Below are 24,772 nucleotides of genomic sequence, written 5' to 3'. Positions count from 1 at the left end.
CAGGAGGCGCTACTTCACAGTCAGGGCAGCTAGGGTTTGGAACCAACTTCCAGGAGAGGTGGTGCAGGCTCCTACCCTGGGGGTTTTTAAGAGGAGGTTTTGATGAACATCTTGCTGGGTCGTTTGACCCCAGTATTCTTTCCTGCCATGGCAGGGGGTCGGACTAGATGATATGCTCAGGTTCCTTCCAACCCTAGAAACTATGAAACTATGCTACACTTGACTGACCTATGATCAGATTCAGGATGGTGAATCCTGTATTTGTGAGTGCAAAGGCGCTGTTCAGTTGTAATTGTAACTACGGGGTAAAACCTTAAATACTTAAAGGCATGAATTGCATTACATATAATAAGTACAAGTTATTCTGATGTCTGAAAACATCAAGTCGCTACTACCAAATCAGAAACATCTGTTTCCTTGGATGGCCGTAATTGGTTTCATGTAGAAATCGGTTTTGGAGCCAAACCCGTAAATAATATAAAAATCATCAGGATTGGGGGAAAAGGTGAGAATGGGAGTGGGCTCGACCTCAATGTGCGTCAAACAGACTCCCAGGTTTTTTTTGATTCTTCGGAGGCTTGGTGAGCTTGGCAGTTTCAGAACATTTCCCAGTTTGGCTACATGACTATTTTATTAACACAGCTGTATATATCCTAGCAGTATCTAGGAGTATCTTAAAATTGCATTAGACAACATCCACAGAGAACACAGATTTTAAAAAGGAAAAAAAAGGATAAATTATATTATATTATTGAAAAGTAAAAAGCTTTTCCCTCCAAAACTTTTATATATATAAAATAAGAATAAAATTCCAATGTATTTGATGACAAAGAATGTTGCCACTTTCTCTTTTTATTCTTTAGCAACCAGACCATTTTTCCATCAATGTATTTTTAAAAACTTCCCTATTCTCCTGGATAGTGCAAATAACAGTGATGCACAGAAAAATGACTAATGCAACAAGCACTGCAGAAGACCAAAAGCCCCAACTGTCGAGTAAGTATTGTATAAATTATAAGAGAAAAACAATGTTGCCCTTAAGGTGCCAAACCACAAAATTCAACTCCTTTCTACCGATGATCTGTTATTAATGTTGGGTGTTAACTAGCATAGTGACAGCCTTATTGAATGAACTGTTAAACAATGGATGGAAATGCTGCCCATGCACATGGCTTTTGATGAAGTCAAGAGACTTATATAATCTGAAAGGGGTCTCTCAGCAGACTACAGTGCATCCTGACCCATAAAAATCAGCTTGTGACACTTATCCATATGGAATAGGCCTAGTAACTTCATATGGAATGGAAGATTGTACAATGTTTTTGCTTCTAAATCTCTTACCTCTGCAGAAGAAATTTATGGTCAAACTGATAGAGAAACTCTGAGTATATTTTGTGGGGATAACAATTGTAGCAGTATCTGTATGGCAATTAATTTACTTTGGTTACAAATCAACAGCTATTATCACTTTGTAACCCAAAGAGAGGGCAACAATATAGTGACAGAATGTTTGTGAATATATTTGCATATGAGTTGCCTTAATTGCTTATACATTTGCCATTGGAACTGGAAGATGAGGATACTGACACGTAATCAGAAATGGTCAACCATAAAGTGGAATTCTATGTAGGAATGGATATTCCACAAAGTACAAATTAAACCCTTGCTCTTGATAAAGCCCATGTTCACGATACCGGACAAAACTAAAAATGATGCAGTGACATTACTTTTATAATGAATGGATGGAATCGTATTCACAAAAGCCTGTTTCCAACTCAGCATGCTCTAAAATGAACAGTTAAAAAACTGGGCATGTGTCAAGGCTACCTAATGTGTGGCACAACAATGTTTAGTCCTACAAAGCTCAGGCCTATGTATTCCAAATACTAACTAGGAGTTCTATGTGAGATCAAGGAATTGTTCCACAAATAGAGGATGTCAGCAAATGTAATATATGGATAAAATTAACTGCATCTACTACCCTACAGTAGTTTATTCACATAGGGTATGCTGGATTATTTATGTACCATATGTTTTTCATTGCAATAGAAACTCAATTTAAAGGCCAGAAGTATTCAGTACGATTTCATCTACCTTAGCCCAGATGTTGGAAGTGTTAAGACTCTTGCTCCCATGGACAGGAGTTCCAGAAACAGATTCTGGAACTCCATGAATATTTTTTGATTTTTGATATTTATCAAAATAAACGGTTTCAAACGCATCATAATTTCGCCGCAAGTAGATCACAGATAAGTATTATTAAAACATTCAAGCAAGCAATCTAGGCCCTAATAAAGCTAAAGATCATTTATAATACAAAAGGATCAGACATTTTCTATTGGCTTATATGGAACTGCAGTCAGTGTAGGCATTTATTCATACATTTGTCTGCTCTGATGCACCGGAGATCCAGCACATTGGAGCAGACTTGATTAATCAATTCTGCTTTGCACATGACCTGACGTGCCCAGAGCTGTGTTGTGTGTATCTGCATAAATGGTGAAATGCTTGTCAGTGCGCAGAAAATGGTGGTGGTGTGCTTTTGAACTAAAATACCTTCAATGTGTTTTAGTTCAAAAGCATGATGCTGCCATTTTCTCAGTGCTTATGTGCATTTCACCGTTTATACAAATATATGTGCCACAGCATGTGTTCACTGAGTTGTCCACATGTGTACAAATGCCCTGTGACTACAAATCAGACAGCGCAGATGGCATTTATGGGACATAATTGGAGTTCTTGCCTAGACTTTTTAAATCTCAATCTACAAAAGCGTATTTATAAGAAATAATATCATTCAATAACCATAGTGACACTCACATTAAAACATTTACTAAACGCCCCTCTAGATATTCAGGTGGATAGGATTTGATGCACAATCCACACAATCATACATCCTGCCACGCCACAAGAGCCAATCATGCCTTATTTCTTGGTACAGGAGGAGCCTGAGATCACAGCCGCGGGGCTCACAAACAGGACTTGCAGTCACGGCAAAATGACTGTTGTGGCTACAATCTTCAGGTGTGAGTCTTGCAGTTGTAGTAATGTGTAGTGCACCATTGCAGCTGGGAGCCCCATCAGCTGATGGATATCCAGGGGTCCAAAAAACCTATGGAAAAAAGAACCATAGCAGTGCATGCATGGGCAGTGCGTGTTGCTGAAAAGTGGAGCTGGGCCACCCAGAGCCAAGCTGTGGCTGCCAGCCGGGTGATGCCTACCACAATTGCTGCGGCTGCAGCCCCAAGAGGCCCCCAGAACCCCAGATAAGACTGAAGCCAGGTGTGCTGCTGCTACTTGTTCCTGGGGAACCAAACATCTGCACTCATCTGAATGCGGCTTCTACGTTTATATTAGAGCTGCAGACGATAGCTTGCAATTGTATTTGTGTCCCATGTCTGTTTCTAGTACCAGTAACTCTAATACTACAGAAAAAGAAGATGTTGATGAAGCTACACCAAAAGCTGCAGATCGTTTAACTAAAGTTGTTATGTCTACAAGATGTTATCCATAAAGAACTAATAAATTCAGACTGAATTTGAAGCAGATTGTATATTCTCAATGGTAGCTTTGATGTATATTTTTTACCCTTTTATACTAATGTGGGAGGATTATATAGTATATAAAAATTTGGTAGACTCGCATTTGTTCTTTATAATCAACAGTGCATATGTTCTCCATATTATCATTGTACAGAGTACAAGAATATAACACAACAGCTGTACTTATGAAGATAAATTCATTTATACCCAAATTTTAGTTTTTCAATAAGGATTTTGCAAACTGTACTCTAACTCTTACAACTAGAAGGGGTTTTTTTCCTCCTTTGCTAGCAGAAATAGAACTTAAGAGTTAGAGAGGAAAAAATTCCTGGAAGAATGATGTGATCAAATTATGATAAAATATAAAAGTTCATCTAATACAACATTCCATACAATATCGTTAGCTTTTTCTGCCTCTACCTCTATTAATATATACATAGATATATGTTACCTATTTCCCTAAAAACAGAAGGCTTATTTTATGCATTTTGACATAATCTAATCATACTTTATGGTTAATGACAGAGATGAAGTTACTCATTAAAACCAACCATTTAGAGTTGCCCAAACGTGTAAAAGAAAGACTGTTACATATTATATTTAAGGCTAGAGCCTGATCAATTTACACAAGTGTAAATGAGAAAGTAAGCCAAATGAAGTTAATGATTTTATAAGGCTGCGTTGAGATTCAAGCCCTGTGAAATTAAAGGCAACAATCATATTACCCATCAGACAGGTTCTCTGTTTAAGTAAGATCAAGCCCTCTGACCACTTCACTCTAGGTATTGAAGTTGGCCCCAAGAAGATGATATACTGGAAACCACATTTTTAGGTTTACTAATCATGGTAGCCAGCTGTCTTGCTACTCATACTACATTTATCACTGCTGTAAATGGCCACCAATACACACTGTCGTCTTCTTTTTAAAATATGTTATAAACTGTGTATTTCTAGGATACATTTTAATATATTTTTCATTTGTAGGTATTTATTAATTTCACAGTTCAGAACTAGTCATTAGTAATTAACAGGTTGATCAGGATGTTGATAGAGCAAAATGGTATATTTTCCATTAACTGTCCTAGGATAGAAGTAATTGTCCTAGAGTAGAGGGGTTGTCCTGAAATTACCTAAGAAAAAATATTTTCTTGAATAAAGAAAATCCTAACGTAGGGTGTGTACAACTTATGTAATTCAATTTACAGCCAAAAGACTACTACTGCTGTAATGATCTCAGTAGACGGAGTTTAGAGCCTCTTACATTTTCAAACAGATTTTGTTGTTATTTCTACCAGATTGAAGGTAGGTCAGTCAGCCTAAATAATTAATTTCGGGGTGGGGGGGGGTAAAGGTGAGGCAAGTTCATTCTCACAGCTGTGCTGCTGCAAAATAAAAAAACAAAGGAAAGGAACATGGAAGATTGGAAATTATGCACATGCCATATGTCCAAAAGTACTGAAGGATGATCTGCAACATTGTTCGTAGTTTCTGGCTAGCTTGGATAAGCATCTGTGTTTTTCTGAAGCTGTTCCATCCTTCTCTGGTCAGAAAATTTGCATGGGAATCTGATGAGAACAGGCTCTCTCATGATTTTTCAGATACTTCCAGGTTATAAACTACAAGAACTGCCTTTTTGTATGATATTTTTGTACTTTGGTCTTCAGTTCCAGTCCAACTACGAAATGCCTAAGAGAAGATTTAAAAGCAGAGAAATGAAACCTACAATGTTCTGTAGGTTTCATTTGGCAGGTGAGAGCCAGTCTTGATTTTATTCTAATCATTACACCCAACTTAAAATTAAAGCTCTTAATTTCTGCTGTGTTAAAAGAAAACTTGGCAAGAGCATTATAGTTTCATTCGGATGGTTACCAAAAGCTTTTTTAACAATAGAGTCCACTTTTCACATGCTCCCCCACATATTGGATCATGACAAAATATACAGTAGGAAAAAAAAAACATTTACTGCTATAAACAGATGTTGCCAAATGAAGCGGGTCAGCTGTGTTGGGATGTGTCCCAGCACAGCTGATCCACTTCACTGGGTGAAGCAAATGTTGCCTGATCCTGTGGGACAACACTCAGGATGCCTCTCTGCAACAGTCAGGGAACCCCAGTTTTCGAGCTTTGTCTCTCAACAAGCAGGGATATTCCTTGGAACATCCCTTGTTCAAACAAGGAACATTCCTTGTTCAAAGGGACACATGTCTAGGGATTCTCTGGGCTCTTCTCTGCTGGCAGGGAAAACCAGGGTTTCCCCATTTGCAGAGACAGCTGCCTAGGAAATCCCAAACTGAGGAACCTGGGTAGACACTCTTGGGCTCCCAGGTAGGTGCTCTTGTCTTATAAGAAATAGACATGTGCTGCACAACTGTAGTAAAAATCCATACTACTTATGTTGCAGCCACAAAAGGTTTGGCAATTTTGGTATGACAAGGGGTATGGCTGTCTTTTCACTTGGCCTTGGTGCCACCATACCATTTTTATGGTGGCATGAAGGCAACATCTGTTTAAACCCTAACTTACTAAGATGAGCAGTAAACAATAAAAACAACATTAAAACAGGAAAAGAAAACTTTTACCTATGATGATCATAAGAAGGTGGACTGAGACATGTTTTGTTTTGAAGAAACTCCCATTTTCATTTGTTTCTCCAAAAGCTGAGGATGTAAAGGAAGGTTTTATTCCTGAAGCTGATCACAGAAGCAATTTCATTATGAGAGTGGTTGGAGAGAGCTAGATTATACATGAATGCATATCAGGTTGTACCATGGATATTATAGTGAGGACTTCAGCAGGACGTCAAGGATGAGAGAATGGAAGAACGCTAACCCAGTTTTGAGTTGAAAAATAAAGAAAAGGTTTAGGTGCTTGCAAAAACATCTAAGCTATACCATCTTATCCCATTCCCCCTGTGCCCCCTCCCCCCGCACATATACACACACTTTTTTTGTTTTGAACTTGTGAGCATCTAACAATGAGGCAGGAAGATAGTTGAATCTTTTCAAACAACACATGGCAGTTACGCAATAACTTTATGACCTTCCTCTTAAGCCTGAGGGCTGCAAACACACACAGAATCCCTATGACCTATGACATCTTCAACACTGGAAGTTGTTGACCAACTGCCCAAAGTCAGGAAACAACTGTCTGCCTGTGACAAGCTGAATGTATCCTCCCCCATGGCTGCTGGAATTCAGTGATAACTTAAAAATAGATGTCACTGTCCTACCGTATGTAATTCTAAATTAATTGTTTCATATGCAAGCCTGTTTCCTTGTTTAAATCAACTCCAAAATTTAGAACTGAATTACAAAAATGAAGTTCCAGACAATCTTGCAAATGTTCTTCTATATTCTTGCATCCAGAAATTCCAGCTTTAAGAGTTTTTGAGGCTTCATTTTCTGTGGATGTAAACTGTGTACTTCACTGAAAACAATAGCGGCACACTGATTTGCCCCATTGCGATGCCTGACATCTTGGTTGACTCATTGCAGGCTGAATCTGGAACTCCAGAGCATAGGCTGCTACTACTTGTTGTAGAGGGCCATGGCCCCATGGTTGGGAGTTATAAAAATAATAACCTTTCCGAACTGGGACATGTAACTCAATGTACACAGAATGCACAGTAGGCTACATCATAGCCTACTATGATGTTTCCCACTATTTATTATCATGTTTCCCGCTATTTATTATCTTTATCCTGTTCCCAGTTCAAAATTCAGCTTCAGCTAGTTACTTCATAGTTACTAGTTACTTCATAGCCTACTGTGATGTTTCCCGCTATTTATTTTACATGTTTCCCGCTATTTATTATCTTTATCCTGTTCCCAGTTCAAAATTCAGCTTCAGCTAGTTACTTTCCAAGGAAACCTAGCTGATCTTAAAAATCTTCACATACCTGTACGTATGTCCATATTAATCATACGAGAGAGGCAAGAATTTCTGGTGGTGATATCTTTTATCAACTCCATGGTAAGTAGCCCAACCATGTAGTTCCCTCTCGCATATTTCCTGAACCATTACAGCTACAACATCTCTTTAATGTACCATGTTTATCATATTTTTTTCAGTTATTCTCTAAATACTCTGATATTCACTGAAACATGCTAACCAAAATCTTGGGTTTTTTCATTCATACATATTTCTTGAGTTTTTCTTTTTAATTTTGGAAAATCATTGCTTGCCTGGATGCATTCTAAGACTGGCATGGCTATTCTAGAAGGAACACATAACTCTCATGCAGTGACAGAAATGTTGCTGACAACTATAAATTAGCTGCTTTATTTTTAAATTAAGTAACGTTCCCACTCCTTTCCTATACCATATAGTATGTCCATATTCTTTGTTAAGTAAGGCTACTGAATAACATTATGCTTCGTAAATAAAAACGAAGCTACAACATGACTTGTCACTTGAAATGAGAAGCGTTCTAGCTCTGCTGGCAGGTGGACAGACTTTGCATTCCATATACATATTTTCTCTGGAGTTGGCTTGTTTTCTCCCTCATGTCACCACTAGCTCTTTTTTACATCTACAAGCTCCTCTGAATCATTGCTGATTTTCCTAACCCTTACTCCTGCATATGCAGTGCTTACTAAAGTGAGCAACAATGTAAAAGATGTGAAAGAACAGAGGGAGTATCTCAGCCATTTCCAATAAGAGGCCATGCTTGACAATAGCTACAAAAACTGGATAAGCTTTCAGCATATAGATTTAATTTAAATCTTTTCCCTTGGCACTTACCATCTGTTTAAAATTTAGTTCTTTTGCCCTATGAGATTTGCCAAAAATTGAATCTAAATGAATCTTCCTTGTTTAAATTACGTAAGGCCAATTTATTTTTCTATATGTAGAATACTAATAGTGGGGGCACAGTACAATATGTACGTACTGGACAAGCTTCCATTCACAATTCTTCTTATATGAGTTTTGAGCTGCAACACCATTTACTTTCTAGTTCTTTGAATGTATCACATAGATTTCCACAACTTCCAAATTAATTTTTTGTTACTCTCCAAGGACCAGAACAGGACCATCACATTCATTCTTCTCAGGACATACATGAAAATGACTATTCTTAAGCAGCAATATAAGCAGCAGTGGGGGCGTTTGCAGACATAACCCAGGGTTACAATTTTGAGAGGCGCAAAAATGGTGGTGGCAACCATGACTGCCAACTCAGTCATCATTGCTACCTGGCTGTCACTGCTGCGTGTTGTACCTCGGATCTTTTTTTTTTTGTTCATTGGGAAACATCAGTTGTTATCAGGATTCAAATACTCCCTGACATGGCAAGTTCTGAAACTTCCTCCCAGTGGAAATGCCTGAAAATTCTAACTCCAAAAACTGCTAGAGTCCTCTTGCCTCCACACTTTTTCCTGGCTTTTTCATATCCTATTAGCCCATAGTCAAACAATTCTTAAAAGGGTCACGTTGACCCAGCTAGCACAGTCCTTGGATCTCTGTCCAGTACAGGGGAATAATCCAAAGCACAGAGCCCACATTTCATAGAATTGTAGAAAATTAGAATTGGAAGGGACCTCAGGAGTTCATCTACTGCAACCTCTTGCTCAAGTCAGGGCCAAGCCCAACACATTTACATGCTGGGGGATGACAACAGCGGAAAGGGATCATGGAGTCATAGTTGTCTCCAAGATGAACATGAGTCGTCAATGTGACGAAGTGATCAACAAGGTTAACTGCAGTTTATTATGCATTAGCAAATGCATGACGAACTGGTCCAGGGAGGTGCTGGTCAGATCACAGCTGAAGCAGTGTCCAGTTTTGGGCACTGCACTTCAAGAGTGATGTGGAGAATCTTGAGAAGGTTCAAAGGAGGGCCATTCATATGGTCAGAGGCCTGCAGGCAAGGCCCTATGAGGAGAGACCGAGGAACCTAGGTCTCTTAGGCCTTTGCAAGGGAAGTCTGAGAGGTGGTTTTGTGGCTGCCTCTAAATTCATCAGAGAAGGGCAGCAGGGAATAGAAGATGTTCTATTTACTAGGGCACCCCCTGAAGTAACTAGGAACAATGACCACAAATTGATGGAGAGCGGATTTAGGTTGGACATTAGAAAGAACTTCTTCAAAATAAGGGTTGCCAGAATCTGGAATGGGCTTCCAAGAGAGGTGGTGCTCTCCCCTACCTTGGGGGTCTTCAAGAGGAGACCAGACAAGCACCTAGCTGGGGTCATCTAACCCCCGGCCTCTTTCCTGCCCAGGGGAGGGGGTCCAACTTGATGACCTACTGAGGTCCCTTCTGACCCTAACATCTATGAATCTATATCATCCCAGGCAAGGCTTGTCTAGCTGGGTCTTTAAAAACTCCAAGGATGTAGAGTCCACAACCTCTCTGGGTACCCTTACTACACTCTTAGTGAGATTTTTTTTTTCCTAATATCTAAAGTAAACTTCCCTTGCTGCAACTTGAGACTGTTGCTCCTTGTTCTGTTGTCTGCTAACACTGAGAATGGTTTAGCTCCATCCTCTCTGGAACCACCTTTCAGGTAGTTGAAGGCAGCTATTAAATCTCCTCTCAGTCTCCTCTTCTCCAGACTAAATAAGTGCAGTTCTCTCAGTGTCTCCTCATAAGTCATGTGCCCTAGCCCCCAAACCATTTTTATTCTCCTCCACTAGGCTCTCCAAATATTAGATGGGAGAATGGCATATGGTTTCTACAAGTTCTATAGTACTGGCAATTGGATTGCCATTATCTCTTATGACATGCTATTCTTGACCTCTCTCTTCCTCCTTTAGATCCCAGTCTTACTCCTACACACTTCAGAGATGTATAGTCAAGACAACACTGAACCAAAGATGGTTTTCCTTCTCTCTGAGTCCCTATCCCAGCCTGGATCAATGCACAGGGGAAATCTCCAATCACAAAAGCTGAGAATAACACAAGAACTTCTTTATAAAACTTTAATTTCTATGCCAGTCTTTATTTCAAAGTTGTGGAATGTCCATCAGCTTGAATCTGAACCAAGCATATGAAGAACATGGATAGGACATGAAATTTAATTGACTGTAATTAAACCAACAGAAAAAAAATGTATTAATACTTATTCCAAGAACTTAGGAAAGAAATCAAATCATAAATTTTAAAATAACTGAACATGAAATCTTCAGGACAAACACAAAATTCAGATGCTTTTCATATACTGTTATGAATTTTACAAAGCTCTACATACACTTCTAAAAACTGCACACATTCTTACTAAAACATATGGACATGGGAAATGGCCGCAAATTGGATTACAAGGCCAAATATAATGTCTACACGGAAAACACTAACAATGGCCAAAAATTTGTGCATGTCTAAAACACAGAAACAAGCAATTTACAACTTTATCCATTCCACACATGTGCTCAGAATCCTAAAAGTAATAGCCTATGGTGAGGATATAAAACTCGTCTGGTCATTTATTCTAGCCAGTCCAGGATCTGGGAGCCATAGAACCCAGACTGGCTAGAGCAGGTACCATGTGTAGCAAATGTCCTGGAATAGCTATGGAGGTTCTACATGCAGTATGGTTCCCAGAGAAGCAAGAATATTCACCTGAGGTGGTCTGAGTCAATTCAGACCCAGGGTCAACACCAGCTGCAAGGAAAGTGGGGAAAAGACAATGATGATCCATGGGTCAAATCCAGTCTGTGTGCTCTATGTTTGACACCTTTGGCCTATGCCAACCTTTCATAGATTAGTAGGGCTGGAAGGGACCTCAAAGCTAGGGACAGACATTCAAAAAGCTGGAGACTGACTGATGCAATCTTTGCAGGTTAATCTAACCTGCCTACACTGAACCAACTTGCAAATAAGGAGGCATTCCCTCTGGACTGAGGAAATGCAGGCACATGCTTGCAGCCACTCAGGCCAGGAGCCGGGGTGCTAGAGCACACACTCAGCTGCAGGGAAGCTATGCTAGGGGGAGGGGAGTGGCCAGTTCCGGCAGTAGCCTGAAGTGAACTGGAGGGAGGGGGTTGAATTCCCTGTCCCACCTCCCTGTCCCACTGGCACGGAACTGAGCCAGGGTCAACCTGGTGTTCCCCTCTTGCTGCTGCAGTGGCACAGGTGTAGCCATGCACCAGCTGGCATGGCACCCTGAGGCAGAGGGAGCATGGAGGGGAGTTATTCCCCGATCTGTCCCAAGGGGACTGCAGTGAGGTCTGCCCACCCCAACCACCACTACCGCTCACTCCCTGCACAGAGCGAGTGGTGAGATAAGCCCCCTCCCTGTCCATTCCCCCCTCCCCCCTCTCATAGACATTAGGGCTGGAAGGGACCTCGGGAGATCATTGAGTCCAGCCCCTTCCTCCAAGGGCAGGAAGTCAGCTAGGGTCAAAGGATCCCAGCAAGGTAAGTGTCCATGATGATTCACTTCCATCAACCAGGCAGATCTTGACAGGCTTATGAAATGGGCAGATGGGAACCTGATGGTGTTTAACACTGAAAAATGCAAGGTACTCCATCTTGGGAGGAAAAACCTGCAGCATGCTTATAGGCTCAGCAGTGCTATGCTGGTTAGCACTACAGATGAAAAGGACTTGATGGTCATGATTGACCACAAAATGAACATAAGCCTTCAATGTGATGCTGCGGCTAGCAAAATGAGCAAAATGGTGGCTTGCATCCATAGATGCTTCTCAAGCAAACCTCAGGACGTCATTCTCCTGTTGTACTCGGCCTTGGTGAGGCCGTAACTGGAGTACTGCATCCAGCTTTGGGCTCCACAATTCAGAAAGGATGTGAAGAAGCTTGAGAGAGTGCAGAGGAGAGCCACGTGCATGATCAGAGGTCAGGAAAACACAGTTTATGATGAGAGGCTGAGAGCCATGGGACTCTTCAGCCTGGAAAAGCGCAGGCTGAGGGACGATCTGGTGGCCACCTATAAGTTTAACAGGGGTGTTCATCAGGATCTGGGGGAATGTCTATTCACCAGAGTGCCCCAAGGGATGACAAGATAGAATGGTCACAAACTCCGCCACGACCGATTCAGGCTGGACATAAGAAAGAACTTCTTCACTGTCCGAGCCCCCAAGGTTTGGAATAGACTGCCAGCAGAGGCAGTTCAAGCATCCACTTTGAATGCCTTCAAGAACACATTTGGATGTTTATCTTGCTGGGATCCTATGATCCCTGCTGATTTCCTGCCCCTGGGGCAGGGGGCTGGACTCGACGATCCTTCGGGTCCCTTCCAGCCTGAATGTCTATGAAATATATGAACCACCACTCCTGAGTCTGGCCAGGGATGCCAGAGGCGGAAGGGAATAACCCCCCTCCCAGCCCCCTTGCCTAAGGGGCCATGCTGGTCAGCCTCTGGCCATGCCCTCACCCCTACTAATGGAGCAGTCAGGGGGGAATGATGGTGACAGAGGAAGCAGCCCTTCTCATGGTGTTCTAGAGCATAAGGCTCTACCCAGCAGAGGTGGGGGATGTGCTGTGGGGTGATCAGAGCTGCTGCACTGTGTGGAGCATGTGGTGGCAGCACTGGGGGAGGTTTGGGGGGGCTATGGCCACCCCTCGGTCATGCAGTCTGCCACAGCTCTGATCCCCACTCATGCCCACCCCCCCCAACTGGGAAGAGGTTCACGCTGCCTGGACACCATGAGAGGGGGAGCTGACCCCATCAAGGGCCCTACCCCCTCACTGCTCTAGTAGCAGGGTGGGGACATGCCTAGAAGCCAGCCAGCATGGCCCCTTAGGTAGGGGGAAAAGAGGGGTTATTCCCCCCTCCCTCTGGCATCTGGAGGATGGGGCAGGACGGGGCTTATTCCACTGCTTGTCCCATGCAGGGAGCAATTGGCAGCAGTGGTCAGGGATGGCAAAATTAAACCCACTCCCTGGCCAGTTCATTCCAGGCTACTGCAGGGCTGGCCATGCCCCCACAGCTGAAGCAGCTAGTGGAAAAATGCTGGTGGGATGCGGGGAGTTGGGGCTATAGACCTCTTCCATGCTCCCTTCCAGGCCCAACATCTGGCCAGGCTCTGCCCTTGCCTGTCCCTGCTCTAGGCTAGGGAGGAGAGGGTTGGGGCCAGCCCTGCTCCATTGGAGCAGAGAACACATCCCAGTCCAGAGAGCATGCTGGGACGCTGGGGGACTCTTGTTTAACTTAAACAAGGAAGTGGTCTGGGACAGAAGTTGAATAAACTGGTTTGAGCTCAATCAGTTAAGTCTGGTACTACATTTATCTAGGTTTATCTCAAACTGGTTTCAGCCATTTTGTTCTGTTACACGTTTAAACCAGTTTTTGATCACTTAAACCAGTTTATGTGTAACTTCTCTCTAGCCCAAGAGGTCATTTAGTCCAACCCACTTGCCTGGGACAGGAAAAATCTTGTCTCGCACACAGGGGCCAAACCTGAGATCTTGGTGTTATTAGTACCATACTGTAACCAACTGAGCTAATCAGCTGATAACCATATTTCATTTCATGGAGTTAATTGCACAAGACTGAATTTGTATTTTGTTAGCAAAGTATTTCCTTACCTTTTCCCTCATAACAGTAGCACTAATTACCAGCAAAGATAAGTAAAACAAAACTGAAGAGCCATTTTCTCTAGAATACTTGGATAAATTGTTGGTTTTCATAATTTGGTTTAAACTTGCCACAGGAAGTGGGCATTTGTGAAGTAGCTCTAGAACACTAATAAAAGAGTAATGCTAACTGAAGGAAGCAGCAAATATACTGGTTGTTTACAGCAGAACTGCAGAATAAGATTATACTGAAATGGGAGTTTTCCCCCTATTCTACTATCGTCTGGCAGCAATATATTATGAATATCCATCAGAAAAGGGAGCCTGAAACAGATGTTGCCTTTGTCCAAAGACAAGTTGTCGCTGTGTTTGTCCCAGAACAGGACTATCCCTAGATTGGAGTGCATACACATCACCTTTCCAGTCAAGGCTTAGTGAACAGCTAAATTCTATTGTTCCCAGGGGAAACAATAGTAATCCCTTTGGATAAGACTGCAGTGCAATCACCTCGTGTGTTCATTTTAGGACTGTTCTTACCAAGAAGATACTGATGAATGAGTTCCAAGAAGATCATTTAAACTGGTGTAAGGTCTGAAGTGACAAGGAAAGATAAATAAGCTAAACTTGGCTGAGAAGATGAAAGGGAAATATGATAACAATCTGCAAAAGTTTGAAGGGTGCAAATACCCTGGATGGAGAGGTGTTATTTGCATATAACAGGCAGTATAGGACTAGAAAGGATGGAAGTGAGAAAGAAATAACTGTCTGAATCTGACGAAAAGTCGCAGTAATTAAATCCATTATACACCTAACAGACATAAGGAAGCTTTATTATTTGGCACATTTAAAACAGCCTGATCACATGGATAGAAGAAGGACCTCCACTGGCATAGTTCTAGAATGGATAAGCTTCCATCCCTACATTATACTGTTCTATACCTTTTGGTAAAAAAAAACCAATTAGCTCTTCTTACCATATTTAATTTTATATATATTCATTTACAAGTCAGCATAACAAGAACAAAATGTTGTTATACCAGGTTGTAAGTTGACACAATGCTTTATATTCCCTTTGTTGGGAGACGCTTCGGGCCAACAGAGGACAGAAGGTTATTGTGTTCCATAGTTTAGATCTATGTTCTACTTTAGATCTCACCCCAACTGGTTTGTTGCTGGATTAAGATAGTGTGCATTGATACATCCTTCTGATATCAGATTGGCACCAATATAAAGAAAATAGACTGTATCGGAAATTGATTTGATGTGGCCAATAATGTGGCCAATAAATGGTCCGTGCATGCACACAGCCACAGTGCAACATGTAGGTGGTGAGGAGCACAGCCCGGCAGCTTGGAGAGTTGCATGCAGCAGGTAAGTCTGTTGTGGTGGAAGGAAAGGGAGGCAGAAAGTGCATGGGGGGCACAAATCAAGGCCCCTATGGTGAGGGAGTGAGTAGGGCTGGGGCAAGGGCCAGGGCAGGCACTGCCCAGCCAGGGCACGGGACGGAGCCATAGCTCATCCAGGGGGCACGGGGAAGGGGGGGCCACCCCTAACGCTCATGATTTTTCTGATTGGCGTGGGGTAAGAGAGGCAGAACCAGACTGAGGATTTTAACACATGGTTTAGCAATACTGTATCTTGTCCTGAGGAAGTTATGACAGAGTTTTTCACTCCAGCAGCTGCCCTTTGCACTAACCTATCTTTCTAGTTAATGTGCTCTGAAATGACAACAATTTTTTCCCAGAAGACTGGGAACACCAGTGGCAAATATGGCTTAAAATCTGTTTTGAATCTGGGCTCTGAGGGTATTGACTCCCCACATAATACACCAGAATGCATTTACCTATTGCTAGATCTCCCCCATCTTAGGGCTAGGGACAGAAATTACACATAAATCGATATAAGTAATTGGAAACCAGTTCAAATCTAACACAACAGAAGTTCAAGGGACATAAACTGCTTTCAAAATGGTCGAATCCAGTTTAAGATAAACCTAAAGGGCTTCACCACCAGACTTAACTGACTTAGGTTAAGTCAATTTATTGACATTCTGTTCCAGATCCCCGCCAGATGCCAGCCCCCCTAAGGAAAAGCAGGCAGGGAAGAGATTTATTCCCCCCATCCCTCCCCTGTCCCACCAGCATGGACCTGCCAGGCATTTCTCTGCTTGCTACTCCACCAGTATGGGTGTAGCAGTAGCCTGGAGTGAAGTGGCCAGGGAGTGGGGTTTAATTTGCCCCCTCCCTGTTCCACTGGCATGGACCTAAACCAGGGTCTGCCTGGCACTCCCCGCTTGCTGCAGTAGGGGCAGGGGTATGGGCACAGCCAGATGCTGGCCAGCATAATCCCCAGAGGCAGAGGGGGGCAGAGAGGGGGTTTATTCTCCCCCTACGCCTTCTGCCTCTGGGGGTCAACAGCCAGGGTCTGCTCAGCCTGACCGCTGCCTCCAATCACTCCTTATGTGGGGCAAGTGGCAGAATAAGCTCTTTCCCTGCCCCTTCACCAGATGCCAGAGGGAGGGGGGAATAATTCCTCTCCATTACTGCTTGCCTAAAGGGGCTCTAGCTGCACCCCTGCCCCTGCAGATGGAGTGGCAAGGGGGCAGGGACTCTGATAGGGGCAGCAGCTCCTCTCATGGTGTCCTGGAAGTGCAAACCTCTTCCCAGTGAGGGCTCTGTGCTGCAGGCAGGAGTGGGGCAGGGAGGTCAGAGTTGCCACAGATTGTGCAGGGCAAGCAGCAGCAATGGGGCTCAGACAAGTGGCCATAGCCCCCCAAGTCTCCATTAGTACTGCTGCCACTCGCCCCGCACAGTCTGTGGCAGCTGTACCCACCCCCACTGCTCTGCTCCTGCCCACAATGCAGCCCCTTCCTGGAAAGAGGCTTGAGCTCCTGGGAAACCATAAGAGGGGATGTTGCCCCATCAGGGTTGCTCCCCACTTGCCACTCCAGCTGCAGGGCCACAGCCAGAGGCCGGCTGGCATGGCCCCCTTAGGCAGGGGGCAGGGAGGGGGGTTATTTCCCCTCTCTCTCTGGCATCTGGTGGAGTAATAAAACTGATGAGCTTTTAATGTGGCCCCATCCACTTTTGGCTGATAATTAACCTGCTCTAGTGGGAAGAACAAACGTCCAAATCCAAAGAGAATCTTGGAACATGGACCATTAAAGGAATAAAAAGAACTCATGAGAGGAGAATCTGCTCTCAAAATCCTTTGGCGTTCCAACCACAGCCGTTTCTCCGTTTTTCTAAATCAGATTAGGATGATCAAGGATTTTTTTCAGCACATCTATTTTGTGTAGTGACATATAATGAATGCCCATATTAATCAAACTTGACTTATGGGTAACATGTTTGTAACTGATAAGACTATCAGATCTTCATTAGCAGCAACTGATGTATAAATTTCTGTAGCTACAAGGGTAAATTGGGGCATTCCGTCCCCCTTGCCCTGCTCCCCCATATCAAATTAGAACATATATTTGGTTAAAACTCCAGAATCCGAAGTGCTCTTGGGTTGTTTGTTTTCTTGGTCAGTCTCAGACATAATGTAATTTATGTTGGACGTTTGTGTAGTATTTTTTTTTAACATTGAACATGGGAAGTGGGATCCTTTGCCCATTTCAAAATAGAATACAAATAAAAAATGAAAATGCCACCTTGATTCTTGGCATGTAAATTATAGACACAAACTCAAATTCAGTACAGCATTTGACCATATGCTTAGTGTTAAGCACTAATTATGCCAATCCTTTGGTTTAGCTATGTGTTAAGACACAATGCTCAATTTGTAGTCACGAAGAACAGGATGGTGTAATAAATACCACATTTATGAGACAAAAACTAGAATTGAGAATAGCAGATGTATGGATTGTGCCTGAACAACAATACCAAAGCGATTTTATTTTGGGATCTCCCGATCTTATTCATTTCAAAATATGAATCTATTAGCAAACACGCTTCACTGTGTTTTTTCTCTATGTAATATTAAATAATTAAAAATCTTGGTGTCCAGTTACAAAATATAGGCATGGTTTTCTCAAGAATAGCTTTACAGGGGAAACTGGATGACTATATTTTTCCCTTCACTGTCCTTCTTGGAAAAATTCCCTTGCCTACCTCTTAGAAGCTAGATACATATTAAGACAGACACTAATAATTTATTGAAAGGAAAGATAATGCAAGGGTTAATTTTATATACATGAACCAGCATAGATATGCTTTTGGAAATGTTGTGAAACTGTACTTTTTTTGCCTGGCAATAAAACTCACGTAGAGTCATGACAGGGAAGGAAATGGGATAGAATAAAACCGGAACAGGATGGGAGCTTAAAGGGGAGAAAGAAGTGAGAGAAAGGAAACAGGATTGTTTAATGGGGCCTGAGGTTACACATTTTGTAACTATGCAAGATGAATTATATATAACTTCTAGATCTCCTTCCAGATAGACACTTTGACTTGTATCACCATTTGCTCATAGGACTCTCAACTAACAGTGTAACTTGGAGACCCATCAGCATTTCCATTTATTAATACCAAGTGTGCTCTTATCTCACAGGTAGGACATGATATCAGAGTTTGATTGATTGGTTGATTGCTAATGGCACTAATGAGGCATTCTACTCAACATGTCCCTTACACACACAAGTATATAATTTATCCGATTGTGTATCAGTGTTCACATATTATAAAAATATTATCTTTACTGTGTTCACTCAAGGGAGCAAAAAGAGCTATGAAGTGAACTGTGAAGATCAGCCACAAAGTAAACTTTTCCCTTACGGTTAAATAAAGAAGAAATTGAAATAGTCAGGATATATTTATATAGCAGCTATTTAGGAAATGGAGTTCTTTCTGATAGTTTGCCGATTCAGAACAACTCTACTTCCATCATTACAATATGGCTCTATACATCCAAATAATAGTACATCAGAACATACCAATCGTATTATAACTATCCCTTATCAAACTATCCCAGCAATAACTCTTTTGCTTACAAAAGTATATAGCTGCCTTTCTTATTCTAACAAATGGGTGGAAAATGTTCGTCTACTCAGAATATTTTTACAATGAAGCCATCTGTAACTAGCTAAAGTTGGCACAATAGGTTGTATAATCCAAATAGAAATAATAGCTAGACAGACTGACAGACAAGCTCAGGAAGACAGGCGTAATAGACACATGCTTAATACACATATTAGTGACAGTCTAACACAGGTTGCTGTACACCAAACTCTTAATAGTAAATGAAAATGAATTACTTGTGCTACAGAAATTCAAGTTGAATTTGGAGTTGCAAGAAACATTGCTAGAATATATTTTAAAGAAGTGTACAAATGGTAATATTTAAAAATAGATCTAGTTGTTTAATCGTAATAGCTTGCCCAACGTCTTTCTCTCTCTGTAAAACATGATCCCAATTCCCAAAGCATAAAGGGAGATTACAGGTATTTAAGATAGGAACGTTTTCTTTCTATTTTACAACTGAGATTTTAAATCAAGGTTGTTTGTTTGGTTTTTTTAATGTGTACATTTAGATAAAGTGAATTTTAAAATTCATCTTATCCTGGGAAATGGACTCTAAATGAATCACTGTAGTCCTCCTGAATGGTATATACTGTATCGGTGATTGAAAGAGTTTGCACTGAGATAGGGCAAAAAAAGAATTACTGTGTTGGGAAAATGTAAACACCATAAACAAACCAGAAAGACCAAAAAACAGATACACATGAAGGATATCCATGGAAAAAAGATTTGGATTGCAAATGGAAAATGTAAGTCTTCCAAGCTTACTCCTGATTCCAAAGTATAACAAAAATATTTGATTAAAGTTTGTTTAATGGAAGAGTTTATAGTTGTAATACCAGAGCATTTAGTTTTCTACACAGAAACTAGATAAGGAATGGCTTGATCCTTATTCTCTCTTTGCAGTGTACCTATATTATGTTGAAAATTATCTGGATAGAAGATAAAATATTGGACAGAATTTCAGCCAATGCCATCAAAATAAAACTATACCCATGTTCTTCAAACAATGCAGAAATCTAATAGACAAAATGGAGAATAATTAGATCTAAACTGCATGACCAAAGAGCTGAATTTATCTCTATGTTTGTTTTATTTAGAAATTCTGAAAATTGGTATGATATGGACATCTGCAGCAAAATCTTATCAGATTTGCCCTCTCATTGCTTATGTATCTTTTGACAAAAAATAAAGTCTAGTTCAATAATAACTAGACTGTTTGCCCATTCATTGGCATAATAGTTCTGAAAAAGTTGATAAATCAAAAAGTCTTTGAAATGCCCTTCAGTTACTTATTTGGAAACTGTTCCATTCTGAAGTAAGTGTATCTGAGACAGTTTTACATCTGATATTGATGAGATGCCAAGGACATATGTATTGCACATGATTTTACAGCAGAGATGAGTTTGAGTCCAAGTTTATTCCAGTTCTGTGTATACACTCTACAGAAATGGCAACTCATCGGTATACGTAGAAACAATTCGACTAGCAAACAGAAAAGACTATTTTATTATATGTATATAATAATCACAGAGAAAACAATAACTTAAAGAAAACCTTAAATTTTGCCTTGCAGATTTAGAAACTTGAATGGTTTTCAATGAAAGGTCAAAATCCCTTGTGAAATAATAAGGCATCTTCAGCATTTACTACACGGTGCATCAGAAAACATATTTTTAACACTGTGACATACAGTGTATTATTGGGATCATGGTGACATTGGCAATTTCTTAAAAGCAACTGCAGGGGATTTTAATCATTTTGCAGTTTTGTGGTTTACTAAACTCTGTGGATCCAATCTCACAAAAATCTTACAATATGAGGACTAAATCTGTGATCAAGTATTGCAGGATGGGGCCTACACCAAAATGCTTTTAAATCTCAGGATTACTTTTTATATTATGTAATTATAAAACTGATTTGACAGCTTTACTTTCAGTATTACTGGAGTATTACTTTACTCAATGAGTAATTCCATAGCTTTCAATGGGACTGCTCAAAAATTTAAGTTACTACTCAGCAGAAATATGCATGGAAGGATCTTGTTCCTCTAATACATTTTGACTAAATCATATTTATTCAGAACCTTCTAACTTAAAATGAATAGATAGGATTTGGGATTGTTGTATAGTACTGAAGATTAGCCAGTATATCAGCAAACAAACAGGATTAATCAATAAAACCACACGCACACTATGATCTGTGATCAAATGATCTCCTTCAGCATAACATACTAACTTGGTAGTACATCAGGCAATACCCTGGTGCCATGGAAGCCAGTGGAAAAAACCTCCATTGACTTTTCTGTGCCAGGGTTTAATCTGCTACACTAAATCGGGAAAGAAAGATGTTCCTATGAAACAAATCCTATATTTTGTAATGCAAAACAGATTTCCCCCTAACGTCAAGCAGGCTCTTGCTTTCCCAAGGCCAGGCTGCGAGTGAAATAAGGTACCACCCAATATCAATAAACCTAGCAGAATTTGGTCACATACGTCACCACATGGACATGTTTATGTTGACTTCCAAGTTTTTCTTTTGTATTTCAAAGCAATTTGGACAAACTGCTTAGTTGCTATTTGGTTACTTGCTACCTAAAATCCGTACTTGTGTAGATTATAGTTCCAATTCTGCAAACGTAGCACACATGCTTAATGTTGCACATTTGAGTAATTGCACTGGAGTCTCCAATACTACTCACTTCAGTAAAATTAAATATTTCACTGAGGCATTTACTGCATCCTATCTTGCAGTTCATTAAAAGAGCATTAGCACTTGCATGTTTTATCCTGTTTTGATTTTATCAGTGCTAACTGGCTTTTGTTCCACAAATATTCAAAGCACAATAATAGATGTAGGACTGCTCAAGCTTCTACAGGGGCTGACCGCCGATTACAGTGGAAGGAGGATCTTACATAAATACAGTAACTGGCTAAAATATCATTTCTAAAACCATGTCTGTATTTTTACATCAGCAACAAATCCACAGCTTATCACAACTGTACCCTACCTCCGAGTGTGGTTTCCTTTAAAAAAATCATACAAGGCACAAATTCTCTCAGATTTTTATCACTCTAGGTCTAGTATGATTTATTGAATGTTAATGGAATTAGTCCAGATTTGGAGCAATGCTATAGTTTCCAAATCACCATTATTCTAAACGCACTGAATTGTTGAATACCCTACTGTTATAAAATTGAGGGTTCATGTAAGTGAAGGTATTCCCCATTTACTCTGCTGTAATAAGAACCAAATCCAGCCCCAGGTATTTAACATGAGTCTATTAAGGCAAAGAATAAAAACAACACAGACATTCCTAAGATTTTTCAGTATCACAACCCATACTATAGTTGCAGGACTACATGAATTATTGCAGAGCAATCCCTCCACTTAAATCAGAGGAGATGCTGCTTCTCAGCGATTTACTACCAAGATTTTGAGAAACAAGGTTCAGCCTCTAAAAGCCCACTGCATTAGCCCCTCATATTACATTTGCTTGCACACATTATGCACAAATTGACTAACAAGGTAACTTCTGGCAATGCCGCCACATGTAAAGGTAGGCAACGCGACATCTTTATTAAAGAGACCAATTCTCCTTGAGGGAGGGCAAGCAGGTAACATTTCAGGGCCAGCCTGGCTCTTTCCAACAGAATCAGGCACACTCCCATTTTCTCCACACCGTGCTCGTTTCAGGAGCGGCGGTAGGAGGAAACAATTGCTCTGATGAGCTGGTCAGCAAGCGGCGATCCCAGAACTGGCTTTTCCAGGTAAACGGAGAGAAAGAGGGAAGGGGCAAAACCCTGAGCTCTGCTCCAGAGCAACAAGCACGCCGCTCCTGCTGGTCGGACTCAACTCTCCCGCCTCGCCTCACGGGGTCTGGGAGGGAGAGACCAGCGAGGCCAGCCGCGCTGCTTTTATCACTTAATCCTTCCTCTCTCGCCAGAGCCCCAGTTGCACTGAATTAAGTCTTAAGGACTTTCCCAACCCAGGCAGCTCTAATTCTCTCCAGATGCAGAGGCTGAAGCTCGAGGAGCCAAGCTCTGGGTTTCGGGATGGCAGCGGCGGGTGGCTCACGCCGCTCACATCCCCGCGCTGGAGAGCCGAGTCCGGCGGCATGAGGAGCCCATTCATTGCGCGAGCGCCCTCCTTTCCCCAGCTCTCCCTTTCTCTCTGCCTAAGGCAGGAGGAGGTGGCGAGAAACCAAAGCGACACCCAAGCGGTCGCTCCCTCCCGTGTGGCGAGGGACGGCGGCGTTCAGAGCCCGCCGCGCTCAGGAGGCTGCTGCCAAACTGCACTCACCGCCCGCGGCGCCGGGGGAAACCTGGCTCCCGCGTCTCCGCTTGGTCTTCCCCTCCGCAGGTCGGGAGCCAGAGAGAAACCGCCCTCCCTGGAGGAGGGGGTGAGACGAGCCGCGTATAATCCGGGTAGGGGAAGCCCAGGACCTGGGCTGCCTGGGAAGAGGAGCTGCTCTGCGCGCGCTTGGAAGCGGGGGCAGATTGAAAGCGATCGGCGGCAGAAGGGAAACATCAGCGCTTCCTGTTACATCACCCGACCCCGCCTGCCGTCCGGCTTGAGTTACTTTCTTTCTCAAATAGCTCACCCTAGCAAGGCAACTCTCCCCGACGATTCCCAGCCTGACAGCTCCCCCCGTGCTGCCTCGAGCCCCGGGCGGAGAGCTGCTGCCGCTGGCCATGTGCGGGGAGCAGTGCCCTGAACTGGGTAGGAGATGTCGCCGCGGAGGACGCGGGCAGCCAGGTTGTTGGGGGAAATCCGGGATCTTGTATTAGCCCGGCTGAAATAGTTGCAAAACATGCAAAGACTGACTCTGCCATGTGTGACAAGCGAGGACGAGTGGCCTGTCTTTGTCACCTATCAACTGGATGGGAGGTGCCCAGCTTGCAACCAGATAAATGAAACATCTTGTCTGTCTTGGAAACAAAGGACGTAGGACAAGAGCCGCATTTCTCCTTAATAGCTCCGTGACTTGACCCATCTTTGGCAGGCTCTTCTACAGATGCCGGCACCGTATGTTGCTCTATGCATTTCCTGGGAGTGTTGAAAAGATGTAAGTGCAGAACTAGGTTTATTCATCACTCAGATAGGGAGCTGACTCAAGCCTTCAAAGAAAAAATAGACCTGAAGTGAAATCTGCCACTTCTTTTCCTTATCTCATTTCTTCCCCCATTGTGGTCACAATGAGCAATAGAATGGAGAGTTCAAGCAAAACTATCAAATCCACATAGTGTGAAATAGGTACAGACAAAAAGAAATGCAGAACTCTAGAATGCTTGGTTCAGAGATTATACCTTTTATTAGGTTTTAGTAGATCCAACTAAGAAATCACCCCAAAATATTTTTTTCTGCAAGCTTTCAGGTGCACACACCCTTCCTCAGGCTCAGGGAAAATTAAAGATAATACACACACACAGACACACACACATTCAATTAAAAATGTACACACATATGTGTGTCTCTGTGTGTCAGGTATATACATAGAGATAAACAAATCAAATTTGAATTTTTAATATTTTTTGAATTTTCAGAAATATCAATTTTAGTTACCCAAATGTGTTTTGGATCACACCCTTAACGGGACCTGGGTCTCAGTGATGCTGATGGCTTTTGAGCATCAGGTTTCTGTTAAATGTCTTAAACTGGTGACTCAAAACTTTTGACTCCTAACTTTATGCAGAACCTTGAAAAGGTAAATGGCAATGACATGCAAAACCATGTA

The 24,772-nt window shown here is 41.9% G+C and overlaps 1 protein-coding gene across 1 annotated transcript in view; it reads right to left on the bottom strand.

The window, feature by feature from the left end:
• CALCRL (calcitonin receptor like receptor) overlaps positions 1-23,678 on the bottom strand; it is a 109,242-nt gene extending 85,564 nt beyond the window's left edge. The window contains exon 1 of the mRNA XM_019553978.1: positions 23,338-23,678. The gene's annotated coding sequence lies outside the window, so the exon portion shown is untranslated. The remainder of the gene's footprint in view (positions 1-23,337) is intronic.
• Positions 23,679-24,772: the final 1,094 nt, after the last annotated feature.

The sequence above is a fragment of the Crocodylus porosus genome, unplaced genomic scaffold, assembly GCF_001723895.1.
Source record: "Crocodylus porosus isolate Cpor-Errol unplaced genomic scaffold, CroPor_comp1, whole genome shotgun sequence".
Taxonomy (NCBI): domain Eukaryota; kingdom Metazoa; phylum Chordata; order Crocodylia; family Crocodylidae; genus Crocodylus; species Crocodylus porosus.
This window is presented reverse-complemented; position numbering and strand designations above follow the sequence as displayed.